The 26409-nt window shown below is 39.9% G+C and overlaps 1 pseudogene; it reads left to right on the forward strand.

Moving 5' to 3' along the window:
* The first annotated feature begins 24827 nt into the window (after positions 1-24827).
* Positions 24828-25172, forward strand: LOC150060085 (large ribosomal subunit protein eL30 pseudogene; annotated as a pseudogene).
* The last annotated feature ends 1237 nt before the right edge of the window (positions 25173-26409 follow it).

The raw sequence follows: 26409 nt of genomic DNA on the forward strand, positions 1-26409 counted from the left end.
TGAATGGAAAGAGGTAGGCCGTGGTTGTAGTAGTACAGGCCTAAACAAGGTGTTAGAGGTCCCAACCAACATTTTCTTGCATTTACCATGTGTGACTTGGCGCAAAGAACATAGTAAGATCCACTGTGGTTATTGTTGTAGGATCTTTGGTGACTCCTTCTCAGAATGCCCCAAACAAAAAGCAGTAAGGTTAGGAAAATGAAACTCACAAGTAGAGGTAAAGGAATGAATAAAGTTAACTGGAATAGGAGATTCCAAGTTAAGAGGAAAGAAACTTAGGCCAGCAAAAGACAACAAATAATTTGGCAAGGACACCCTCTGTGTAAACACAGCTGTCAGCAGCCGGGGTAACTCAAAGCAAAGCCTCTGACATGAGTAATTCTAGGTGGAAATGCAACATAAAGAAAACTCTCACAGGGGCTTGGCATTTGAAGTATTTTTGGTCCATAATTTGTTCACATAATTTGGCACTTGATTTGTTCAGAATTTGCCTATCATTTTGGCCCATCAGTTGTTCATAATTTTAATTATTTGGATTTGTTTCCAAAATAGTATCTCTACTGTATTCTTGATTTAGACCAACTGGCAATGTTAATTTTAGAATGAGAAAGGTAATATTTGAATAGTGTCTGATTACCATGAGCTAATGGGGAAATCAGAAAGACAGAGGGTCTTCAGAATTTGTTCATAGAAATGCATTTTACATGAGATACACACAGACCCTCCCCAAGCCAATAAAGATGCAAAGTCACTCAATGATCAATAAATTATTATTATTATTTGCCAGGCCTAGGGCTTGAACTCAGGGCCTGGGCACTGTCCTTGGGCTTTCTCAAGGCTAGAGCTCTGCCACTTGAGTCACAGCGCCACTTCTGGCTTGTGATGTGAAGGAATCGAACCCGGGTCTTCGTGCATGCTAGGCAAGCGCTCTACCACTAAGCCAAACTCCAGGCACAAAGTATTTTTTTAAAAGCTAAGCAAATTAAAAAAACTAAACAAAGAGGAGAAAAATGGACTTTATATTCTGATACAAAAAGTAATCTACCTAATGGTCTTCAAAAGTTTATTTTGGTTTCCTCCACCTGTTTCCACAACAAGAACAAAAGAACCAGCTGGCATTCTGTAGTTTAGTCTTGAGTGACAAGGATATGTCCCTATGATTTATGCACCGAAACCCATTTCTCAACATTTTCCAAAGTGAACAATTGGTTTTAGTGTATAATTCTGAAGGAATTTCCTTGACTATTTTATGACACTTATTTTCTTCTCCTAGGAAAAGGCAGCAGAGTATTCCCTTTGACTGCTTCTGTCTTTTCCATTCTTTAGACTGGTTTTTGTCTACCTGCTCATATATGTATGCATATATATATATACAAATATATATGTATATATATATCTTATACAGTTAACCAGCAAAAGAAAAGCCACACGTGGAGCTATGGCTCAAGCTATATTAAGCAGTAGAGCATGAGCTCTAAAAGCTCAAGTACACAGCCCAGGTCCTGAGTTGAATACCACTACCACCACCACCACCACCATCACCAATGCATTAGGCTCTCTGGAATACTGAACAGAAAATAGGATGTGAAAGGAAGTTAAGGCCTTTCCTGTGTTGTCTTTTTTTTTTTTGCATTTTAAGCAGTACACAAAGTTATCAGTACCCTAGTTCTAAATACTTTAGTTCTAAGGGATGATATTAAAAGCCAAGACCTTTTGAAAAACACATTTTGGAGGAGGTTACATTGCTCCCTTGCCACTGTGAGCAGGGGACTGGGAGCTTGAGTGAATGAGAGCCTGAGCCACCATGATGTTTACTGAGCCTTTGGTAGCTTTTACTGACCCAGAGGCTAGATAGGGCAAGAGGTTGAATGCCATGTGTCTGGCTGAGGCAGAAAAATTGCTATGACATAACCATAGCTAATACCCAAAGGAGGCAGAGGAACATAGTCAAGGTCACCAATTGAAGGTTTGGATTGAGAGCCAATCACTCGACCTCTGGAGGTCACCCTTCACCCTTTTGGTGGTGTTTTAGTTCATGTGTGTCCTCTCTTCTTGATCTGTGGAAGATACAATAGGAAATTTGAGCAAATTGGGGTCTGGTCAGTGGTTGTTCTCACGTCATTTCCTTCCTCTAGCCTATGCCATTCATTCTCCTCCTTTATCCTTCTCAAATTGCTCTATTTGAATGCCCTGATCAAACATTCTCCACAGTATTTTCCTGATCGTTCTGGCCAAGGTGGGCTTCATAATGGGCAAAGTGAAGGTTGCAAAAATCTTTTCATCTGTCCTAATTTGCTGTGACAACATCCAGAAAATGCACTCTTGGATCACATTTGCTATGAGCTGACTTTTCAAGCTGTTCTCAAGGAAAATCCTTCCTCGGCCTGGAGATGTGTTCGCTGTGCGTGGGGCAGAGGACCAGAGAGCTTCCTGTCAACTCTAGAGAAACCTTCTCCCTGTCACATGACTGTGGGGTGCTCACACTTCCACTTGGTTAGGTAAGGCTTGGCTCTTACCAAGCGTTTTCGTGCTGCTCTGGGTTTGGATTTGATATGGGCGGAGTGTCCATTTCTGCTCCCAGGCTGAGAGATGGAAACGTGGAAACAGATTTAAATCAATGGAGCCTCACAGTCAGCAGTCTTAAACTCATGCAAAAGACAATTCGTGAGTGCTGAAACAGCACTCTGAGACTTCAGGGGCTGTGCCAACAGGTAAAAGAATACTTCCATAATGCATGATCTTTTTGAGCAGGAGAGAAGTGGAAACAGTCTTTGGTAAGGCAGGGCATAAGGCGTGAATTTGATGAAAGTTGGTGGCACACCTACAGTCCCAGCCACTCAGGAGGCTGAGATCTGAGGATTGCAATTCAAAGCCAGCTCAGGTAGAAAAGTTTGTGAGACTCTTCACTTCAATTTAGCCAGCAAAATAGCCAGAAGCAAAGTTGTGGCTCAAGTGGTAGATTTTCAGGTTTGAGTGAAAAAGCTAAGGGACAGTGCTCAGGCCCCAAGTTCAAGCCCTAGTACTGACACAAAGAAGTAAAAAGAAAAGATAAAGTGAAATATGCAGGTTGGGTTCTATTTGTATCTTTTAGCCATTTATCTTTTTCCTTGATTTGATTACATGTGCAGTGTCTGGAAAATCGAGGTATCTTTCCTTTATATTTCACTATCAGGCAAATATTTGTTAGGTGTTGATTATGTACCCAGAATTGTGTTAATCTTAAAGATGCTTTGATAATAAGTTAACACCCTGTGTCTCTCTGGAACAATTCTTCTTGCAATAAAATTTAAAGCTATGGGGGCCGGTTAGATAGGTTTTTTTAAAACTTTAAAAATATGAAGATTTTGCTAATGTTTAAATATTGTCTTTGTTATACATTTTTTTTGCCTGTCCTGGGCCTGAGCACTGTCCTTGGGCTTTCTCAAGACTAGAGCTTTGCCACTTGAGCTGCAGCACCACTTCCAGCTCTTTCTATGTATGCGGTACTAAGTAGTCAAACCCAGATCTTGATGCATGCTCTACCACTACGCCAAACTCCTGGCCCTATTTTACATTTTAAATGTAAATTTTACTTGGTTTACTTAAAATCGCAACATGGTGTTATGAAATATAAATAGATAACAGATGATAATAGATAAATGTAAATTATATATCATCGATAGATAAAAGATAGTAGATTGATAGTTGCATTTTTAAATCAATTCTTTTCATGAAGATTAAACTTATTAAACATCTAAGTATGTCCATTCCCATGGAAGGATTTATTAAGTAGAAGGATAGTGAGAAGTATTTTTGTCATTAAGATTGGACATAGTAAAACTGTCATGAATTAATAGGTAGAAGACATTGATTTCTTCATACACCAACTGTCGGTATGTCCCAATTAGTGCTTTTATTTAAGCCAAATTTCCTGTGTTTTAAGGTTAACCAGCACTTCTAGTGGTGTTTGTATGAGGCCAATGTAAACTCACGTCTCTTGCTGAGATCTGAGGCAGACTGGAGAAAGAAAGGTCCCCCTAAAAGCTGGCTAAAACATTGAAGCTTAATTAGCCCGTGTATTTATACTACCTTTACACAAAGCAGTAGCTGGAAGCCTGTAGGTACAAATGGAACTATTTTTTGCAAATCCATCTGGAGATGGTTAAATGTAACTTACGAACTTTTCATATGAACATTTCTTGCTCTGCTTCCTTGGGAATAGAAATGTTCTGGGCAGGACCCTGGAGAATCTCCTCCCCACTAGCCAGTGCATATTCTGTGGTCATATTTTATCAAGTTCTTACAAACTTAAGAACTTGGGAAGAGAAATTAACACCATGCGTATCTTGAGCATAAAGCCTGATTTCATAAGAAAGGATCCCAAAGCAAAAAACAAAACCAAAACTTCTGTGCTATATGGGAAGGGAAAACAATTTCAAAGGTGTGTGTGTGTGTGTGTGTGTGTGTGTGTGTGTGTGTGTGTGTGTGTGCATGTGGATACCGGGCTTGCTGTTGAAATTCTTGCTCAGTGGTTTTCACTTAAGGTTGGTTCTCTACAACTTGAACCACATCTGCAATTCTTTTTGCTGGCTAATTGGAGATAAAACCTGTGGATTTGCTCTCAAACTGAGATCCTGAGCTCTATTGGGAAAAAAAAGAGTGAATATGGAGGAAAACGTTTTATAAGTACACTGATACTGGTAATAGGGTATACACACACACACACACACACACACACACACACACACACATATATATATATATATATATATATATATATATATATATATATATATATATATATATACAATGGTGCTAGTGCTGGGGCTTGAACTCAGGGCCTGGGTGCTTGCTTTTCCTAAAATTTTTGCTTAAGGTTGGTGCTCTACTACTTGAGCCATAGGTCCACTTCTGGCTCTTGCTTTTTCATTTTTTCTCCTTCCTTCCTTCCTTCCTTCCTTCCTTCCTTCCTTCCTTCCTTCCTTCCCTCCCTGTTTTAGTAGGTAATTGGACTTTCCTTCGCAGCTGTATTCTAACCATGATCCTCAGATCTCAGCTTCCTGAGTGATTAGGAGTACAGGTTTGAGCCTCCAGGTGGTCATAGGTATATTCAAAAAACAATTCTATTTTTCTCTTATTTTGCTAAAGTTTGTGTGGGATCTAGGATTTCCCTCTGTGGGCAGATGTCAAGATGCATGAACACTCTCCCTTCCTATTGTTTTCTATATGGATTTGTAGCTGTTCTTTAAGCAATCTATCTCATCTAAATGATTTTATGGGTCTGAGGTCGTTGATAGTATTTCTGCATGAAAACATTCCCTACACTTAAAAATGATTTTATTAGCATATATTAATTGTATAAGGGGAGTTGTTTGTAATAATTCCATACACACTATATTTGTTTCCCTCATCCCCCTTCAAGATAACCTCAACTGGTTCTACTGTTTTATTTTAATCTGTAAATACAGAACACTTTGACCCTACACCATCCTTCATTCTCTCCATTCCTGCTCGCTCCTCCTCCTCATGATAGCTCCCACACCATTTACTCTCCATTCATGTGTTCATTTATATTAGTGTGTATTAATTGTACAGAAGAGTCTTACTATGGTAATTCTCATGTGTACATATCCTAATTTAGTCTCAATCACTTCTATTGCTCTTCCTTTTCATTTCCTTGTCCCTCCTATACTCCGTTATTTAATTAGTTTCAGTTAGTTTCCTTATGCGAGCTTCATCTATCAACTTGATGTATTTTGATTTTTTTTTTGTCAGTCTTGGGGCTTGAACTCTGGACCTGCGTGCTCTCCCTGAGCTCTTCAGCTCAAGGCTACCACCCTACTCCTTGAGCCACAGCCCTCTTCCCCTTTTCTAGTGATTAATTGGAAATTAGAGTCTCTTGGTCTTTAGTGCCTAGGCTGGCTTTGAACCTTGATCCTTAGATCTCAGCCTCCTGAGTAGCTAGGATTACAGGCATGAGCCACTGGGCCCAGCTTATTTTTCACTTTTCATCATTTTTCTTACTTTCAAATATCTCATAATTACAACCATGTTATATGTATGTATGTATGTTTGTATGTATGTATGTGCATATGTATGTATGTACGTACGTATCTATTTTTCTATCTATCTATCTATCTATCTATCTATCTATCTATCTATCTTTTTAAAATTTTTTTTGCCAGTTCTGGGCTTGAGCTCAGGGCCTGAGCACTGTTCTTGGACTTTTTCAAGGCTAGCGCTCTACCACTTGAGCCTCAGCATTACTCCCGGCTTTTTTCCAAGTATGTGGTACCAAGGAATCAACTCAGGCCTTCTTGAATGCTAGGCATGCACTCTACGACTAGGCCAAACTCCTGGCCCCTCTATCTTTTATCTACCCTCTATCATCTATCAGTGTATCTACTGACACAATAATCTTTTGCGACATGCTGATCTCCAGTTCTATTTCCCACAAGAAATATAACTTTATTTTTCATTATGGTTAAGTAATATTTTATAATATGTTAATTCTCTGTCTAGATTTAACCATATTTTCTTTAAACATTCATTGATTGTTGTGTATTTTGACTGATTCTCGTCTGGTTGCTGTTAGCAATAAACCGAAAAATACATGATCCATTTTTAATTGATTTTTGTACAAGGAATAAGATAGGGGTCCAGCTCCAGTCTCTTACATGTTTTTAGAACTTTTCTATTAATAATTTATGAATTTTAGAAGTCTTGAGAGGACCCAGTCTTTGTTTCCATGGAAATTTCTTTAATTATATGTTATCTATTTTATTAATTTCTGCTGTTATCATCATCATATTCATCCATCTAAATAGTAAGTCCTTCCTTCCTTCATTCATTCATTGCTTCCTTCCTTCCTTCCTTTCTTCCTTCCTTCCTTCCTTCCTTCCTTCCTTCCTTGTACTAAGGATTGAACCCAGGGCCTTGTGCATGCTAGGCAAATACTCTACTATGTCAGCTACTCACACAGACCTTTAATTTGTGTTTTGTTTTTGAGACAGGATCTCTCTGCTACATTTACCTGAGCTGACCTTAAACTCATGATCTCCTGCTTTTCTTCGCTGTAGTAGCTGGTATTGCAGTACTGAATCACTATGTCAAGTCTTTTTGTTATTAATTGAATGTTCAACTGTGTTTCTTTTCATGGCAAAATGTAATATTAAGCTTCCTAATCAGATTCTGCATGCAGTTAAAATCGATCAACTCCACTAACTAGTTACTATTCATTTGTAATCTATTTAAAATCTATGAAACAGCTCAAATGCTACAGAAAACTTGGTATTTTCAGCTATCATAGTGATTTAAGCCTTGTGTTGTATGTATACTAGTACTGGGTTTTGAAATCAAGGTCTTGAGTATAGCTTAACTTTTACCAGTCACAGTTGGCACTCTACCACTTGATCCACATCTCAGCTTCTGAGTTTTTGCTAATTAATTGCAGGTTAGAATCTGTTGGATGGCATGCTTGGGCTAGCTGGGCGGTCTGAGTCCTCGAACTCCCAGCATGGAGCACCCCTGTCTGGCTTATTGCCATGTTTTTCTGAAAAGATTTGTTTTATTCTTGTTTTGTTTTTGTCATGATTTTTGAAGGGCACATTGTTAGCAGCTATTTTCTGTTACTCCTTGAATGTTGTGATTCTATGCTTCCTGGTTTTATTATTTTAAAAATGTAGATTTTTTTTGTTCTTGTATGACTGATTTTAAGATTATTATTCTTTGCTAGAACTTCTGTTACTTTTGTTTTGATAAACCTTTGTTTTCTTTGTGCTCTGAGTAATTTTTTTTTTGCCAGTTCTGGGCTTGAGCTCAGAGCCTGAGCACTGTCCTTGAACTTTCTACCACTTGAGTCTCAGCACCACTTCTGGTGTATGTGGTACCGAGGAATCGAACCTGGATCTTCGTGCATGCTAGGCTAGCTCTCTACCACTAGGACAAACTCCTGGTCTGATTTATTTTTTTCTTGTCAGTTGTGGGGATTTAACTGGGCCCAGCCATTGTCTCTGAGCTCTTCATTTCAAGGCTACCACTCTACTACTTGAGCCACAGCATCATTTACAGTATTCTGGTGGTTAATGCGAGGTAAGAGTCTCACGAACTTTCCTGCCCGGGCTGGCTCTGAACCTTGATCCTCAGATCTCAGCCTCCTGAGTAGCTAGGCTTACAGCATGAGCCACTGTACCCAGCTCATTCCTTTCCTTCTAAACTTCCATTAACATATATGTTGGAACTCTTCCACCATGTGCTAAGAATATCTGTATTTTTTCCTGTATTCTCTGTAGATTGTCATTTAGATGGTTTCTGCTGAATTGATCTACATTCCACTTCTCTTTAAACTCATCAACTGTATTAATTTGTTTTAGAACTTCTTCATTGAATTGGGTAATTTTCTATATTAGATTTGTTTTGGTATTTCTAATTCTATGTCAAAATTCCCTATCTGCAATTTACACACACACTCTCTCATCTACTTATTTGCTGTTACCAGCACTTGAATTCAGGGCCCCAAGTTTTCTTTGCTTTCACTTGAACCGCACCTCTAAGCCTGCCTAGTCCTTCTACTGTTTATTTTGGAGATTCTGTCTCACAAATTTTCCTGCCTTGGCTGGTTTTTGGCCATAACTCTGTAGTTCCCAGCCTCCTTCGTAGCTAGGGTTACTGATATGAATGTCTAGTACCTGGCTTCAGTTACTTTAAAGCTTCTGTCTCATAATCTATTATTTGTTTTTTTATTCTATTTCTGTTTTTCAGTTTTCTTATATGGCACCATTTTTTTATGCACTTCTGATAATGGTTGAATTTAGTATCTTAGAAGTGTGTGTACAACAATTCTAGAACAATTCTAGAAACAATCACCTAATTTTAAAAAAGGATTAATTCAGCTTTCTGTCACATAGAAAAAATGGTGATCCTTTCTCTATGTAAGTGAAGCCAATACATGGCTGACTTTATGCCACTAAGAGGTATAATCTTAGGGTTTAATTTAAACCTTTACAAGATTTTCATCTTTCATCTATATGTTTGTGGTGTGTCAGAAGTGGGGCTTGATCTCAGGGCCTAGCACTGTGTCTCAGATTGTTTTGCTTGATGCTAGTGCTCTATCACTTGACCTATATCTTGATTTCTAGCTTTTGGTTGGTTAATGGGAAATAAGAGTCTCCTAGAATTTTCGGGTCTAGCTGTCTTTAAATCATGCTCCTAACCTCTCGGGTTCCTGAATAGCTAATAATCCAGGTGAAAAGCCACTGGGCTCTGGCTCCCAAGTTTTCATAGAGATGCTCGAATCGATCAGGGTCTACACACTATTTACAGGAGAGGCAGCACTGTTACTTATTGTTATTCCAGCACTGTTATTCGTACTTCTTCAGAAGTCCTGAACTCAAGTTCCTGTCTTGTATTCTAGTGTTTGGCTCTGTACACTTTGAGACTGTAGGAACTGGTTCCCATCTCAGAATATTTGGGTCATTTTGCTTAACATACATACAGTATGTTCCGGGCATAGAAAGCTAGGATTTTAGAGTGACCCCATTTCTCTAGGAGTGTGTGTGTGTGTGTGTGTGTGTGTGTGTGTGTGTGTGTGTGTGTGATGGGACTTGAACTCATGCCTTTCTCTCCCTCTGGGTTCTTTTGCTCAAGGCTGGTGCTTCACCTCTTGAGTCACAGGGCCACTTGCTCTTTAGGATTTGGACCCCTCAAGCCCTTAGAGGTTTTAGTATCTCTAAAGGACACTAAAGTGAGGATTCCAAATACATGCACACTTATTTACATATTGTCTCTGGTTTGTTGGGTTGAGGAGGTTAATCTGCTCCCAGCAAATATATCACAGACTGGGTTCTCTGAAACTGACTTCCAGTGAGATTTTCCCATGATGCTCCTGCTGCTTCAATCCAAGTGACACAGTGCTCTTTCTACCCTTGTTTTCTGCCATCTCCCTCCCCTTGCGAACCACCACCAAAATGGTTGGTGGTGACAGTGTCTGTATAAGTTCTTACAGTATACTTAGTGGAGTAAGATGCTTTAATTTAAAGTTGATTCTTTTTCTTGTGGACGTTTTGATAAACTCATCTAAGAATCTACTGAAAATGCTTCTGAGGGTTTTTTTTTTGTCATGTAATTTCCCTGACCACTTACCCTTACCTTTGCTTGTTTGGCAATTTTTTGGATGTCCATTTTCTATTAAGAGGCCTTTGTCTGCCTGTCTGGCATTCATTTTTGAATGATCTCAGAGGAGCTGTGGGCTGGCTCTTTCTTATCTTTTCCTGACATCTACTCAGAGACTTCCCTCCTTTCACTCTTGTCAGTGAAAATATAGCTGGCTTTTAACATAGTCCACCTTTTCTGAATGACTGCCTTAGGCCAATATCCTTTCACCTTTAGATTCCTTGAGTATTTTCAGGTTTGTGTAAATGCATGTTTGCAATCCATTGTGATTCACCACATTCCAGCATGAACCGAGCCCTAGAACTGCTCTATCTCTGCTACTTGACTTGCTGTGGTATCAACCATTTCCCATGTCTCTTGCTGGTATATAAGCAGCATTCTTTAAAGAATTCTCTATCTTAAAACAAAAATAAAAGAACTGGCCGGGAGTTTGGCCTAGTGGTTAAAGTGCTTTCCCAGCATGCATGAAGACCCGGGTTCGATTCCTTGGTACCACATACATAGAAAAAAGCCGGAAGTGGTGCTGAGGCTCAAGTGGTAGAGCTCTAGCCTTGAGAAAGTCCAAGGACAGTGCTCAGGCCCTGAGCTCAAGCCCAGGACTGGCAAAAAACAAACAAAAAAAAACACTTAGAAAAAAGAGAAACATCTTGTAAGCTCCATCTATAATTCTTTCTTTCTCTTTCCTTTCCCTCTCTCCCTCCCTTCCTTCCCTCCTTCCTTCCTTCCTTCCTTCTTTTTTTGTTCATTTTTTTCTCTCTCTTTCTTTCTTTCTCTCTCCCTCTCTCTCCCTCTCTCTCCCTCCCTCCCTCCCTCCCTCCCTCCCTCCCTCTCTCTCTCTCTCTCTCTCTCTCTCTCTCTCTCTCTCTCTCTCTCTCTCTCTCTCTCTCTCTCTTTCTTTCTTTCTTTCTTTCTTTCTTTCTTTCTTTCTTTCTTTCTTTCTCTGATACCTGTCCTGGGGCCTGAACTCAGGGCCTGGGCACTGTGCCTAAGCTATTTTTGCCCAAGGCCAGTGCCCTACCACTTGAGCCACTTCTGGCTTTTTTGGTGCCTAATTGGAGATAAGAGTCTCACAGACTTTCCTTCTCTGACTGGCTTTGAATCACAATCCTGAAATCTCAGCCTCTTAAGTAGCTCAGATTATTTACAGGCATGAATCACTAGGGCCTGGCTCATCTTTAATACATGTTATCCTTTCTCTGGTTTCCATAGCTACTTTAGTAAGGCATACATGGAGTCCTTAAAATAAAGTTTATTTTCTCTAGTATAGAGGCTAGAAGCTCAGGATCAAGGGGTTTGCAAGGTCACAACCTCTCTACCAGATCTTTTCCTGTTCCTTTTCAGCTCCTGATTGTCTGCTGACATTGTGTGTGTGTGTGCGCTTGTGTGTGCTTGTGTGTGCATGTTCTAGGGCTTGAACTGAGGACCTAGGCTGTGTCCAGAGCTTCAAGGGCAGTGCTCTACCACTTTGAGCCATAGCTTTACTTCTGGCTTCTTGGTGGTGAATTTGAGGTAAGAGTCTCACACACTTTCCTGTCTGGGCTCGCTTGGAACCATGATCTTCCCATCTCAGCCTCCCGAGTAGCTGAGATTACAGATGGGAACCACTGGCACCCAGCTATCAGCATCCTTTTTTGGCATCCTGTTATTCTCTGCCTTCTCACGATGGTGTGACTATTTCTCTGTCTGAATAACTTCAGGTGAAAATCTTATAAAAACAAGACCCAGCCATTCTGAATTAGTGGTTCATTTTACTTCTGTATGGCGTCAACTAGTCTAATTATGTATCTAATTACCCTATTTCCAAGTGAGACCATATTCAAGGTAAGATTTGATATATTGATTTTGGAGGAGAAACAATTCAAGTCATAACACTTGGAGATATAGCTGTTATTTATTTAACTGATGTGAGAGTGCCTGTTTGAATTCCTCCAGGATAGTTTGGCTTATAACTTATTTTGATATCTGTGGTTTATTGACTTTGGTTCTCATTTGAAACATGTATGTGAGTGCTCCATTGGTTTAACTATGTATGTTATAAGAGCACTACTTGTTAACAGTGTTGGTTAATATGAGTTTAGACTGCCTATGTATGATTTGAAACAGCTGTCAAAATTTAGATATTCCTACAAGACTTTTTTTTAAGGTGCCTTTATGCTACAACTATTGTTGTAAGACACAGTTTAGCTTTGTGATGTTGTCTGAATTAGTAATTACAAGGAAAATATGACCTCAAGTTGAGTCAACTCATGAAATTTGACTTGGTTAGAATTGCAAAACAACAAGAACAAGACAAAACAACAAAAAACTTAGCAGCACAATGTAAGAGTAAGCCTCTAGTTTTAGTCAGATTCCTATAACTACTAATGTTTGTGCAATAATTCATTCTTGCTACTGCATTAGGGATCATTGTAATCATAAAATTTCTACCATGGAATTTCATCTGTAACTTCAAATATGAAAATTATCACACAGGAAAAAAAAATCTCACCAGAAGTTTCTAGAAGACTAGAAAATATATCTTAACCAAAATGTTCAAAACCATCAAGGACAAGTTTCTGAAGTTTAAAACTAGATTCCTATGGTCGGTGAGAAAGAGAAGACTAGTCAGTCTATAATTGGCAAAAGTCAAAAAAATTAATAATTAATCATTAACTGCATAGTTCATGGTTTGAAGGGAAGGTGATTATGCAATCATTTGCAGAGGAGTTCAGAAACAAGAAACAAGTACTTAAAGATATTTTAAGTGAAGGTAAAAGGCTGGGAAGGGAAAGGATGGGTGAGAATGTTGCAAGTCATGATATTGATCAAGATGCATTATATTCATAAACTTCTTTGTTAAATGGCAACTCCTGTGTATGATTATTTAAATAGCATATAAAAAGTTAGGTTTTTGAAAAAAATAATAAAAACAGATGGATGACCTGGATCAAAAAGTAAAGGCATAATTTAAAGATTTAAATAGTGTTTGAAGATCTCTAAATCATTTTCTCTCCCTGCATCCCATTTCAAGGGCCCCAACTGCTGTAAGACTTTCCATTCTTCTTCAAGAAATTACCTCCAGCCAAGCATTGATGGCTTACACCAGTAATCCTAGATACTCGGGAGAGTGAGATCTGAGGATCACTGTTTGAAGCCAGCCTTGGCAGAAAAGTCTGTGAAACTCTTATTTCTAATTGCAGCAAAATCTAGAACCAGAGGCTTGGCAAAAGTGGTTGGTACCAACTGTAAATTAAACACTCAAAGCAAGACAAGAGATGCCCTGAATTTGTACCAAAGAAGACGGGAAGAAGCAAATTAATCAATTAAACTAATAAATAACCTCTATAATCCGAGTGAACAGTGCATTTATAGGCTTTTCCATGACTTAGCATTTAGACAATGGCTATTGATGTCCTGCTATGGTGAATAGATATTTAACTTGTTCCTCACTTTTATCAGCATAGTTCTATGACAAATTTTGATTAAGAATTTTCATTGTTACAACAACAGTACATTTCATTCCCTCATTAGTCACTAAATGAACATGATTATATTTTTTCTTTGATTGCTAACTGCAGTTTTGGGAGCCAATAATTGTCTCAGTTCAGTTATTCAGTTTCTTCTTCCTTCCTTCTTTCTTTCTTTCCTTCCTTCCTTCCTTCCTTCCTTCCTTCCTTCCTTCCTTCCTTCCTTCCTTCCTTCCTTCTTTCCTTCCTTCCTTTCTTCCTTCCTTCTTTCCTTTCTCCTCTCTCTCTCTCTCTCTCTCTCTCTCTCTCTCTCTCTCTCTCTCTCTCTCTCTCTCTCTCTCTTTTCTTTTTTGTGGGTCATGGGCTTGAACTCGGCCTGGGCATTGTTCCTGAGCTCTTCAGCTCAAGGCTACTGCCCTACCCTTGAGCCAAGCCCCACTTTCCATTTTCTAGAGGTTAATTGGAGATAAGAGTCTCAGGTCCTTTTGTTCCTGGGCTGGCTTTGAATCTTGATCCTCAGATCTCAGCCTCCTGAGTAGCTAGGATTCAGGTGTGAGCCACCATGCCTGGTTTCTTTTCTTTCTTTCTTTTCTTTCTTTCTTCTTTCTTTCTTTCTTTCTTTCTTTCTTTCTTTCTTTCTTTCTTTCTTTCTTTCTTTCTTTCTTCTCTCCCTCCCTCCCTCTGTCTTTATGTCTATCTCTGTCTCGCTCTCTCTTTTTCTTTCTTTCTTTCTTTCTTTTTGCCAGTGCTAGGGCTTGAACTCAGAGCCTGGGCACTGTCCTTGGCACTTCTCATGGCTAGCACTCTACTGCTTGAGCCACATCACCACTTGCAGCTTTTTCTGTGTATGTAGTACCAAGGAATTGAACCCAGGGCTTTCTGCATGTTAGGCAAGCACTCTACCACTAGGCCACACTCCCAGCCCGGTTATTCAGTTTTCTTAGAAACCTGAATTCAGTCTTATAAATTACTGCTTCTCACAGCTTCCTATTTGCTAACTTTGTAATGTGCATCCCATTTTCCTTCTGGAAATTTCTCTCTTAGTGTTTTCTGTATTCTTGCTTCAATCTTTATTGCGTGTGTGCATCCACATGTGAACACATGTGCCTTGGTACTCGGGCTTACACTCAGGACCTGGCGTTCTCAGTTTGCTTGCTTGCTCACAGCTGGTGCTCTACCGCATGAGCCAGGCCTCAAATTCAGCATTTATTGGTTAATTGAAAATAAGGCCTTGACAGATTTCAACTCATAATTCTCTGATCTTAGCCTCTAGAGCAGCTAGGATTACTGGTGTGAGCCTCTGGTGTTGGGCTCCAATTCTTATTTTCTATGTGAAATGCTTTGTTGAAGTTCCAAGAATTCCCAGATTTTTTCCATCTGTTCTGAAACCTTAATACATTTTTTGACATCCTGAATTCTTTAATGCTATTATCTGCTTGCTGTTTGTATATTTTACTTTGGGGGAATATTTCTTTTATTTTATTTGAACATCATCAACTCTCATTTGTTATTACATGCGCTCTCTCTCTCTCTCTCTCTCTCTCTCTCTCTCTCTCTCTCTCTCTCTCTCTCTCTCTCTCTCTCTCTCTCTCTGTATCTCTTTTCCTTATTTTGGTAAAGTATATTTTCCATCCACTATCTGAGACAGGGTCTTGTAAATAATTGTAAACCATAAATGTTGAAATTATATCTATTGTATCCTGACATTTCCTATTTAAAATATTGGCTGATTAATAGATAGATAGATTGATTGATTGATACTGGGGATTGAAGCTCGTGCTCTACCACATGAATCACATTTCCAGTCATTTGTTTTGATTTTGTTTTTGAGACAAGGTCTCACTACCTTTGCCTTGGCTGGCCTGTGACTCCTGCTCCTCCCTCCTCAGGGTATCTTGTTAGTTGAGTGAGTCATAAACTTCTCAGACAGAAAATATTTTCCCCAAGGGTTTTGCAGGTATCCCTCTTTTGTTTCCTGGCCGGCAATATTACAGTTGAGGAGCTTGTTGATTCTCTTGTTCTTCATTCCTGGCTGGTATCCTATTTAAACATTTTATTTTCTTAAAGAGTTTGAGGGTTTTCCCTGGAAAATTCATGGTGAGAGATTTTAGCATAGCTATTTTATATTCATTTTGTCCTAAAATATTTTCAGCTGGAAATATTGTACTTTTCACTTTTGCAAAAAAATAAAAATATACTATTTCTCAGCAATAAATCCAAATAAAGTACACCCAAATAAATGAACAAGAGGCTTGACTGTGATATTTTCATGCATGTATGTTATGTAGTTCGATCAAATTCACCCCCTCTTACTTTTTATTATCTTCTTTCTGATTTCCCTCTTATATTACAGCTTTTTCCTGGGGGTCTTGGTGCTATTTTCACCTATGTATTCGGACACCATTCAAAGACAAGGAACTTACTGTCATGCTCAATGTTTCTGCTAAGCGCAGAAAGAGAAACCTGGGGTTGGCCCCGAGCATCAAGGAGACACTCAGGGCGTGGATTTCATCTCTTGGTGGAAAGTTTGTTAGCCTCAGTTTCCATCTGCACAGTTAAGGCCCTGCAATGGAGCTTTCCCGGATAGCAAACATTAAATACATTCAGCCAAGTGTTTGGCTTTTCTCTGACATGGAAAGAAGAGATTTTTTTTCTCTTCCATTTAGGCTTTTGGAAGAGTGTAAACTTGTTTTCTACAGCCAAAACAAATAAGCTTGAAGATGATGATATGTTTCATACGCAACCACAAAAGGAAGGGGCTTATCCGAGACAGAACAAATGGCTTTGGCATGCTCCCTCCTTTCTGCCTGCACACCACACCTGATTAACGATGATAAACATACACTACAGACTCCTCCTTTTCTCTTTCTTTCCTTTGTTCCTCTGCAGTATGAATTTGGGTGTGTTCAAAGTTATAGCGAGTGGAAAGCCCAAATAAAAGGCCTGTCCTAGGCGAGATTACAGGGGCCTGCGCTTACAGGCAAAGTCCTGCATGCAAAGAACCACCTAGAAGATAGTAAGTAGAACACAAATCCTGAAGAAGTCAGCAATTATTCACACGGGTGTGACTACCAGTCAATCCACGTGCAAGCAGTGGTAGCGATTCTCACCATCATCATACTTGCATCTGAAGACAATACACAGAAGCACAGAGAACTGTTTCATAAGCTTCGTCAGAAAGAGAATCCTTGTCCCCTGCAATGGATGAACTCTAGATTAAAGTTTTCCCTAAATAGGCCAAGAATATCGCACTGTAGGATGTATATGACTTTTTTATTTGTTGTTGTTGTAACGGTGATGTATGTGTCAGGTAATGAGGGCACTTCTGTTTGAACAATACCATCCCTTCCCTTGCTCTTTCCAAGTTTTTCCCTCCTGTTCCCACCCACAAGCTGTATATCATTTTCAACAGTGTCCAGTGGACGCCGATACATTCGTTCACCCTTCGTCTCACCCTTTCTGTATCTCCATGATCCTCCCAAAGACAGATAAACTAGCAAATAAGACACAAAGGAAGGAAAAGAAAAAAAAACAGCAGCAAGGAAAAAAACCCTCTTGTTTCTGTTTCTTGGAGTTAGATAACTATTATTTTATATGATCATATGCACATAGGCACTGAGCCTTTGATTTTCTTGCTTGAGTATTCTTGTTTGGTCCCACTGTGTGAATGCCTAGAGATTGGGTAATTTATCATGTCCCAGTGTAGTTTTTTCTTTTACCATCCAGTGTGTTTATGTACTTGTGGATTTATAGGCATATTTTACTTAACACAAAGTTGAATGCCTTGAGCAGAGCTGCATTTCCTCCTCCCCTCCAATCCTGTTTTGGTTTTGAACAAGACTCTTTCTTTGACCATATTTCTTCTGAGTGCCAGTCTTGAAGAAAACACGACTGGGCTCTTCACGCACTAAAAGGTATTTAAAGCAGAAGTCAAGAGCGAATAGTTTCTTAGAGCTATTGGCAAACATGAATTACCAACCGGCAAAATGGGATTTTCAAAGATCTTCGACAGCTTTCTATTTGTTCTCTTGTATTTTTTCACATTTTCATGTTCTTAATAGTGTATATACTGAAAATGAAATAGTGTACTTACAATTTCTCTTTGTGCATGCCAGTCTACATTTCTGAGAGCTTGAGGATTGGAGTTCAAGTCCCTTTACTGGAGAAAAAGAAGTGCTTGCTTGAATATAATAGCATTTAATTCCCAGGATTATTGTACGGACTAATTGTGGGATAAAAGAAAAGTCCCATGGAATCTCCCATAATATTCACACTTATCATATGCTTATGCTTATCTGTGAATTTTTGAAAATTATTTTTTATCATAATCCTCTCTTCCCCTTTCTCCCAACTCATTGTTGCCGGTTTTCTTGTTTCTGTGGGTTCTGTGGTGAGTTTCTCTATAACTATTGATTCAACCTTGTAATTGGACTACCCTGTACAAAACTTGCATTTTTCAGGTCTTAGAATATCTTCTATGTGGTTATTTAATCTAATTTAAATGCTACGGCATGTTAAATGAAAGTCACTTCAAACAAATTCCAAATTACGACTTCTGATTTCCCAGAAGTTTTGATCAGTGATATGAGTTCTGAAATTGCGAGATGATGAGCCTAAAGCATTAATCCTGGCAGCAAGAGGGACAAAGGTGGCGTCAAGATTTGTGTCACAGTGGTAATTGAAAATTGAACCATGGAGGTGGGGGGTTATTTTCAATAGCTGATTTTTTTAAACAAAAGTAAACACGCAAAATTTCTTCTAGTTCTTTTGCAAATAAAATGAGGAGAAGCTCTTTGAGTTCAATTATATCCCATCATACTTTCATACTTTATAAAACCCAATATTGTTTATTGGAGTATCTTCAAACAGAGCCAGAAAGCTTCCAAACCAGACAAAATCTTTGGCTTTTGCCCATCAGACACAGGGTTATTTTCAACATTAAGCAGTGCGAATGTGTTTATGTGGAAACTAACTCATTAGAATGTGGATTCCCACGATTTCCTAACAAGAAAACCCTTTACTAAGCCTGTGGAGTAAAGTCACAGTACAGTTAGTTGATGTTTAAAGGTTCTGCACTAGTTAATGTTGTAAAGCAAATGACCCAGAATGGTCTAAACATACAGTGTTCTGATACTTGGAAAAGCATTTGTTAGTACTATGTCGTGAATACAAAATGAGAGTTTTCCTCATTTGTTGAGCTAAAAGGTGACTATGAATCTGTAAGAAAACACACTGGGTGGTTTGCGAGCAGTTACAATAAATTAACTGAAGCTTAAATAGTATAATTCTTTGGAAAGACTAAGTCAAAGCCCAACAAAACAAGTATTAAGGAAGTAAGTACTTGTATGGGGAGAGGCAAAGGAAGAAGAGTAGACTAATAAAGGGGGAAAGCAGGGAGAAGGAAGCCAATAATTCATTGTCACAATGTCACAAAATTAAAGAAAATGAGGGAAGGAGTGAATTGGAGAGGGGCAAAGACGTTGAGTTGAATCGGTGAAACAGATAAAGATGTTTGTATGCATCAATTGCTTTAAAAGGATCAATAAATATCCTACAAAATAAAGCAAAGTGAAAGGAGGGGTGGGTTAGGAGGATTAGGTGAGAATGTTGAGGGGGTGACATTGATAAGATGATTTACTTCTTGAGGGGTTTTTTTTCAATAGAAAGGATCTTAATTCTTACAGAGAGAAGGCAGGATAGAAATGTTTATATACAGTATGTCGTTCATTTTATAAAATTTACATACATATATTTTTTTCTGTACACATACAATATTTAGGATGCAACTGAAATCTTTTAAAGTTTCAATGGTACTTTTTCTGTGTGTTAGGGTTCTAGAAGTTTTTATTTTACATCATATGATTTTTATGTGAAGTTTGATTTTTTTTAGTATTAAATTAGAAAACAGCATCTTTTAAATGTTAATTGTCTATACCTACCCTTCATGATAAAATAAGTTTGTTTGGGATTTTTGCTGTCTTGACCACTGTCTTGATGGAAATTTCTGATATATTAAGTGTTTTCCTCACAAGTGGTACCAAGTGGGAGAGACTCTGCTCTCCTCATGTTTAGGATGTGGAAAGATTAGTGGAACAATAAGATTAGTGGAACAATGGATTACTTCAAGTAAATAGAACAATGCAAAAACCTGTCATTCCCCAGAGGATACTGTCACCTTTTCCACTCTTGGCAAGGAACGTGTGGTTAGCAGAGCAATTTGCCGCAAGCTGACAAGTGCTTATTTTCTTTGGTAGAGGCCACATTGATCACCTTCAAAAAGGAAGGCTGGCCAACAGTGGGCTTCAGAAGGAAACTCATGAGTGTCATAATGGGTTCACCCCACTGCTAAGGTTCTTCCATCCAGTTTTTCACTGTCTCTCTCCTGTGGAGCTCGACCTCATTTATGTTTGCATTTTCTCTTCCTTTCTTTAGTCATCTTGCCTTCCTACCCTCTCCACAGTGTGACCCTGCTTTTCCCAACTGTTCTTGTCTTCCTCTTCCTCTCCCCTCTTCTTCCCCTTCCCCCTCTTCCTTCTCCTCCTCCTCCTCTTTCTTCTTCTTCTTTTGTGCTAGTCCTGAGATTTGAACTCAGGTCCTGGGCTCTGCCCCTAAGCATTTCACTCAAGACTAGTGCTCTACAATTGGAGATAAGAGACTTTTCTGGCCCAGCTGGCCTCGCACCCCAATCCTCAGATCTCAGCCTACTGATGGTAGGATTATGGGCATAAGCCCTCAGCACCTAGCCTTCCACGCTTCTTTGAGAGTGTTCCCAAAGCCTAGATCAAAATGGCTTTGCCTCAACTTCTTGTCTCCCTAATACAACTAAAATATGCAAAACCAATTGCCTGGTGATTTTGGAACAATCTCATTCCTGGTCTCTGAGACAGTGTGGCATCTTTAGCAATTCTGAATAATGTTCAGGACACCCCTGGCCCCATTTACTTTTGTCTCTTTTTTAGAAGAGAAAAAAAATAATGTAAAATTTTCTCATTTTAATTAGTAAAGATTATGTTTATTATTATTTCTTCCTCAAATATCTCAGCTATGTACTTACTGGGAACAAGATATACATAGAGAGAAAGAAAGAAAAAGAAAGAAAGAAAGGAAGGAAGAAAGAAGAGGAAGAAGAGGAGGAGGAGGAGGAGGAGGAGGAGGTGGAGGAGGAGGAGGAGGAAACTTCCAAGTGCCTTAGATGCATTAATTAACTTCAGCTCTCCAATAATAAGCTAGATCTCATAATAGTAAGACGCAGACTCAGGAATCAAGCCTTGGAATCTGTGTTCTTCACACTCTACTCTAATGCTACCCATGTCTTGTTATTCACTAAAAATGAACATGAGAGTAGGGAAGAGATAGTCAGCCACGAAAACATTTGTACAGCGATTGCATGAGATGATACCTAAAGGAAGGGCACCTAAGCCTTTCCCATTCCTGGAGGGGGACCCTGGATTTGCCCCTGTAATGTGAATATGAAGGAAAGTGAGATGGACACAGCAAGCAGCAAGAAACGCCAGCAAAAGGATATGCATGTGTTATGAAAAGCGATTGTTCTCTTCTTGAGGCATTGGCCTGCAGGTGGCTTTTACCGTGATAGCGCCTTCAGAACCATGGGTTACTAGAAGAGAGATGGTGCCAGCCGCCAGCACACAGAACACAGGAGTTCTTCCAACAAGAACGTTCCTGGCCCTTCAAGGGAAGCTTGGTTTTCTCAGGGTGGGAAGTCTGCAGGTCATCGGAGGCATGGTCTCAGAAGCTTTCTGGAAACCTTTCCCATGTCCGTCGGTTAGTGAACAGATTAGATTTTTGTGGGAGTCTGAGTTGGTTCTTGTGGGAATCGCTTTTCAGACATCAGCAGACCCCCAAAGAGGTCAAGCCAATGGGATAGACCCGCTTCAGACTTTCACCCTTCACAATAAATACCTTTCTGGGAACTTTTTTTCCAAAGTTCCCAGCTTCATGTATTTTGTTACAGTATTGACAAAGGCACTCATATGCATATTCACCACAGCTGGCTTTTCCTGAAAGGGGCCAAGCACTTTTAATGGATTGTAGGCTGGGTGGAGACTTGCATGGCCATTCATTAAATCCATGTGATCAGTGATGATATAAAAGAGTATACACCAGCTAGGCCCTGGATTTCCCTGTTTGGCACTCAGAAGGAAAATGAAATAGTGGATCCCCCAAGAAATATGCTATTTAACAGGTGCAGATCCAAAGAGCAGAGGACTGCTGCAGAAGTTTGTGACCAAGGTCTGACATTCTGCTCTGGGTCTGAAAGAAGTCATTTTTGCGTAAAATCCAGAGACATCATTTCCAGGAAACAAGCAGTTGAAGTGACGAGTTTGGCTTTCTTGTTTCCTGAAGGGGAAAAGTAAAACATGAAATTAACCAAATGGAGACTAATGCCATGGTTAGGGAATAAACAAAGGAGGTGTACCTTGTGAGGTTTCACTGGCGATTCTGATGATCAAACAGGGAGCTGAAAATAGAAAAAGAAATATGTAGCTGGTCAGAAAGGAGCATGCAATTTTGGGATAGAAACCTGCCCAATTTCAAAGCTCTGATTTCATAGTTCTGAAATGTTTTGCTTCCTGTGATCACTTTTCAGTAGAGATTTGGGGATCATGAGACAGCCATTATACACATTTCTACCCAAGAGGAATCTAAATGTCTGCATACAGGCATCCAAATGAGTGCCCGCACGCGTGTTTCTTGTTTCTGGTCCACTCCAAGTATCTATCAATCAGTGAACAAATCAGTAGTGTGACATAAATTCACCTAGTAGAATATTTTTTAAACAAATATGTAGGAACAAATTGCTATGTGTTAATGTGTTATAGCAGGGATGGGCTTGGTGGCTCATACCTGTAATCCAAGCCGCACAGGAGGTGGAAATTGGGAGGACCGTGACTGGAGCTGGAGAATGGCTCAGGCCACCAACTCCCAATGAAATAAACCGGTGTGGCCATGAGCTCTTGGCACTCTGGCTCTGCAAGAGGATATGGTTAGTAGGATCGTGGTCTGAGGCCCAGCTTGGGGTGAACCTTATCTGAAAAAATAACCTTCAAAATCTTCACTAACCATACAACAGACAAAGGCCTCATATCTAAAATATATCAACAGCTCAAAAAATTGAATCACTCCAAAACTAATCTCCAAAGTAACAACCATCCCATTAAAAGGTGGGCAAAAGACTTAAAGAGAGTCTTCTCTGAAGAAGAAACAAAAATGGCCTATAGACACATGAAGAAATGCTCAACATCTCTGGTCATAAAAGAAATGCAAATCAAAACAACTCTAAGATTCCACCTCACTCCAGTTAGAATGCTCAGGATCAAGAAAACTAATAACAACAGATGCTGGAGGGGATGTGGCCAGGAGGGATCACTACTACACTGTTGGTGGGAGTGGAAACTTATTCAACACTATGGAAAGCAGTATGGCAGTGCCTCAAAAGACTAAACATAGAACTCCCCTAAGACCCAGCAAAAGTCCACTACTTGGCATTTACCCACTTGTCCAGAAACGAGGCATACTAAATCCACTAGCACAACAATGTTCATTGCAGCACTATTTACCATAGCAAAGATATGGAACCAACCCAGATGTCCCTCAGTTGATGAGCGGATCAACAAGATGTGGTATTTGTACACAATGGAATTCTATGCTGCTGTCAGAAAGAACAACATCGCCCCATTTGTACAGAAATGGAAAGACTTAGAAAAAATCATATTAAGTGAAGTAAGCCAGACTCAAAGGAACATAGATAGGCCCAATAGTCTCCCTCATTTGTTGTAATCAGTAGAAACCTTGGGCTCTCCTAGCAAAGATTTACAATAGAACAAAATCTAGAGACATTAGGCCAAATAGTATGACACTAAAATGTAAGGACCTCCAGGATAAGGAAACAAAAGCCATATAATGATTGATTGTTTTCCTTAATGTACTGTGTTATCTCTCATCTCTTTTGCTATCCCTTGGTTATCTTATATTGTAACAATATTTCACCTTGTTATCTGATATATATATATATATATATTTTTTTTTTTGCCAGTCCTGGGCTTGAGCTCAGGGCCTGAGCACTGTCCTTGGACTTTCTCAAGGCTAGAGCTCTACCACTTGAGCCTCAGCACCACTTCCAGCTTTTTTCTATGTATGTGGTGCCAAGGAATTGAACCAGGGTCTTCGTGCATGCTAGGCAGGCACTCTACCACTAGGCCAAACTATATGTGCTTAATTGGTTATTTGAAATTGGATAGAGAAGGGGGGAAATCAAGATAAGTGGGGGGAGGGTGGGAGGGAAATGGGGACCACGTCATGAGAAAGGGTATCAATGTTTGTGAAGTAATGCACCTTCTATCCGGTGAATATAATGTAACCTTTCTATTAATTACAATAAAAATATATGAAAAAATAACCTTCAAAGCAAAATGGAGCCTGGAACCAGTGGCTCTACCTTCTCAGGAAGGCTGTGATCTGAACATCAAGGTTAGAAGCCAGCCTGGGCAGGAAAGTGTATAAAACTCCTCAGTTAACCACGAGAAACCCCGATGTGGAGCTGTGGTACAAGTAATAGAGTGCTAGTTTTTAGAGAAGAAGAAAGCTGTGGGACAGTGCCAGGCCCTGAGTTCAAATTCTAGTACTGGCACAAGAGAGACAAAGAGAGAAAGAAAGAGGGGAAGAAAAGAGAGAAAAGAATGTGTGAGAAAAAACTATTTGTTACCGAAGGGTGCTCTTTGACTCTGCACCCATTAAATAGCATATTTCTGGGGGGATCCACTGTCTCATCCACTGTTCATTACAACTTATTAATGACAGAAAAAGGACCAGAGGCCAGATGTTGGTTTGAAATTCCCGAGTGGTTTTGCTTATTCTTCAAGGCTTTCCCCCTAATTGCCTGCTCCTCGCCTCTCTCCATCTGTCTTCTCCGAGATAGAATTGCTTGTCCATTGTTCACTAACCATGTTCATTTGAGTGATCCATGCACACTTCTCTTTCCAAAGACCAAAGCGTGCTATCATTTCTAATCACAGCTACACTCTATGCTAGTTTTGTGGTCATGGATCGGTAAGTCGTCTTTCTAACATTTCACCCTATCCATCCATGAACTAAAGCTTATGATAGAATCCATGTGTTTGGTGCGTGACAAGATCAAGTGAGAGCCTTTCTCTCCACCGGGCCATCTTGTCAGCTGCTTTTAGTTGGGAATCCTCCCGCACCTAAGGCAGGAAGATGGTGGTGGCCAAGAAGACGGAAAGGTCTCTGGAGTTGATCCACTCTGGACTCCAGCTTGTTATGAAAATGGAAAGTATGTGCTGGAGACAAGCAAACTCTGAAGACATCAGACAGGGCAAAGGGAAATTGGTCATTCTCGCCAACAATTGCCCAGCCTTGAGAAAGTCTGAAATAGAGTTCTATGCTATGTTGGCCCAAACTGGTGTCCATCACCGCAGTGGCAATAATATTGAAGTGGGCACAGTGTGTGGGAAATACTACGTAGAGTGCATGCTGGCTGGCGTTGATCCAGGTGATTCTGATATTATTAGGAGCATGCCAGAGCAAACTGGAGAAAAGTAAACAGTGCACAATCTTTCTTAACAAACCTTTCCAGAGCTGGTTTAAAAACAACAACAAAAAAAACCCCACAAAGATCAAGTGAGATAATTAATTTAAAAATGCCATGCACTGAATACCTTACAAGAGAATAGTTACTTGTCACAGTCCTGGAATCAGGCAGCATGGGATCCTACAGAAGCCTGAGTGATCAGACTGGTGAACACATCTCCTGAGCACCAGACCACCATTCTCAACATGGCATCCTCAGGTGACAGAAAGGGACAGAGCGGTCTTACTGATGCCGCCTGCTCCTGGTGCAATCTTCCAAGTCCTTTCCTTCCTAAAATCAGACCAGTGAGGGGTGGCATTCCAACACCAGTTTGAGGGAGAGGTTAAAAACATCCTTTTAATACATTTTCTACAAGTTTCTTTGTTGCTTCAAATGAATCACTCTGACTGATGGGGTTGGGGAAGTCTTTTATCCAATAAAAGCTTACCTAAACTGTGTTTGTAGGAATGCAACCCCAAAGCATCTTTTAAACATGAGGAAATCTGACGTCAAGTGGATAACGTGGATGACCTAATCCATGTTCACCATGGGTGAGCTTCCTTCTAGACTTGCACAAAGCTGGTTTTATGTTAATGTTAAGGGCCTTGCAAGTGATATTCCACTGGGCTAAAGCAGTACCACCAGTTGGTGTGAATTTTCTGGCAATGATAAAAAGGAGGGGAAGGGAACATGCGTCTTCACAAGGGACCCTGCCCAGGCCCTGTTACCATCCTACTTCAGCCATGAGGGATGAAATAGGGTTAGGAAGAGTTTGATCTTGCTTACTTTCAGAGTTTCCTCAGAGAATTTTTGCTAGTTTATTGTGTAGACTGCACCAGGACACCGTGGCCTTAGCTATGTGGCCATCCCTCAGGGGGACACTTCAGAAAGATGGGAAGTGGGAGGCACGACCAGGCTGCAGAGTGCTGTAGTCAGCCTTCCAAATTAGTCCAGACAAGTAGAAAACCTATCTCTGTGCTCTTAAAAGGCTTCAGGACTCCAGAATTTATTGACATCACGATTGAGGTGTCAGGCCTGTCTTCAGCTCTAGAAGGAGGGGCGGTTTGGAAGAAATGGATTATTCAATCATGGCAGCCTGAACTGATCACTTTCTACTCTACAGAGAACAGAAAGAGATCGTGTGTGTGTGTGTGTGTGTGGGTGTGAGTGTGTGCAAAAGGTTTCACCCATTATCATGACAGGTGTTTT

Source organism: Megascapheus bottae, chromosome 8 (assembly GCF_031878675.1).
Source record: "Megascapheus bottae isolate mThoBot1 chromosome 8, mThoBot2.hap1, whole genome shotgun sequence".
Taxonomy (NCBI): Eukaryota; Metazoa; Chordata; class Mammalia; order Rodentia; family Geomyidae; genus Megascapheus; species Megascapheus bottae.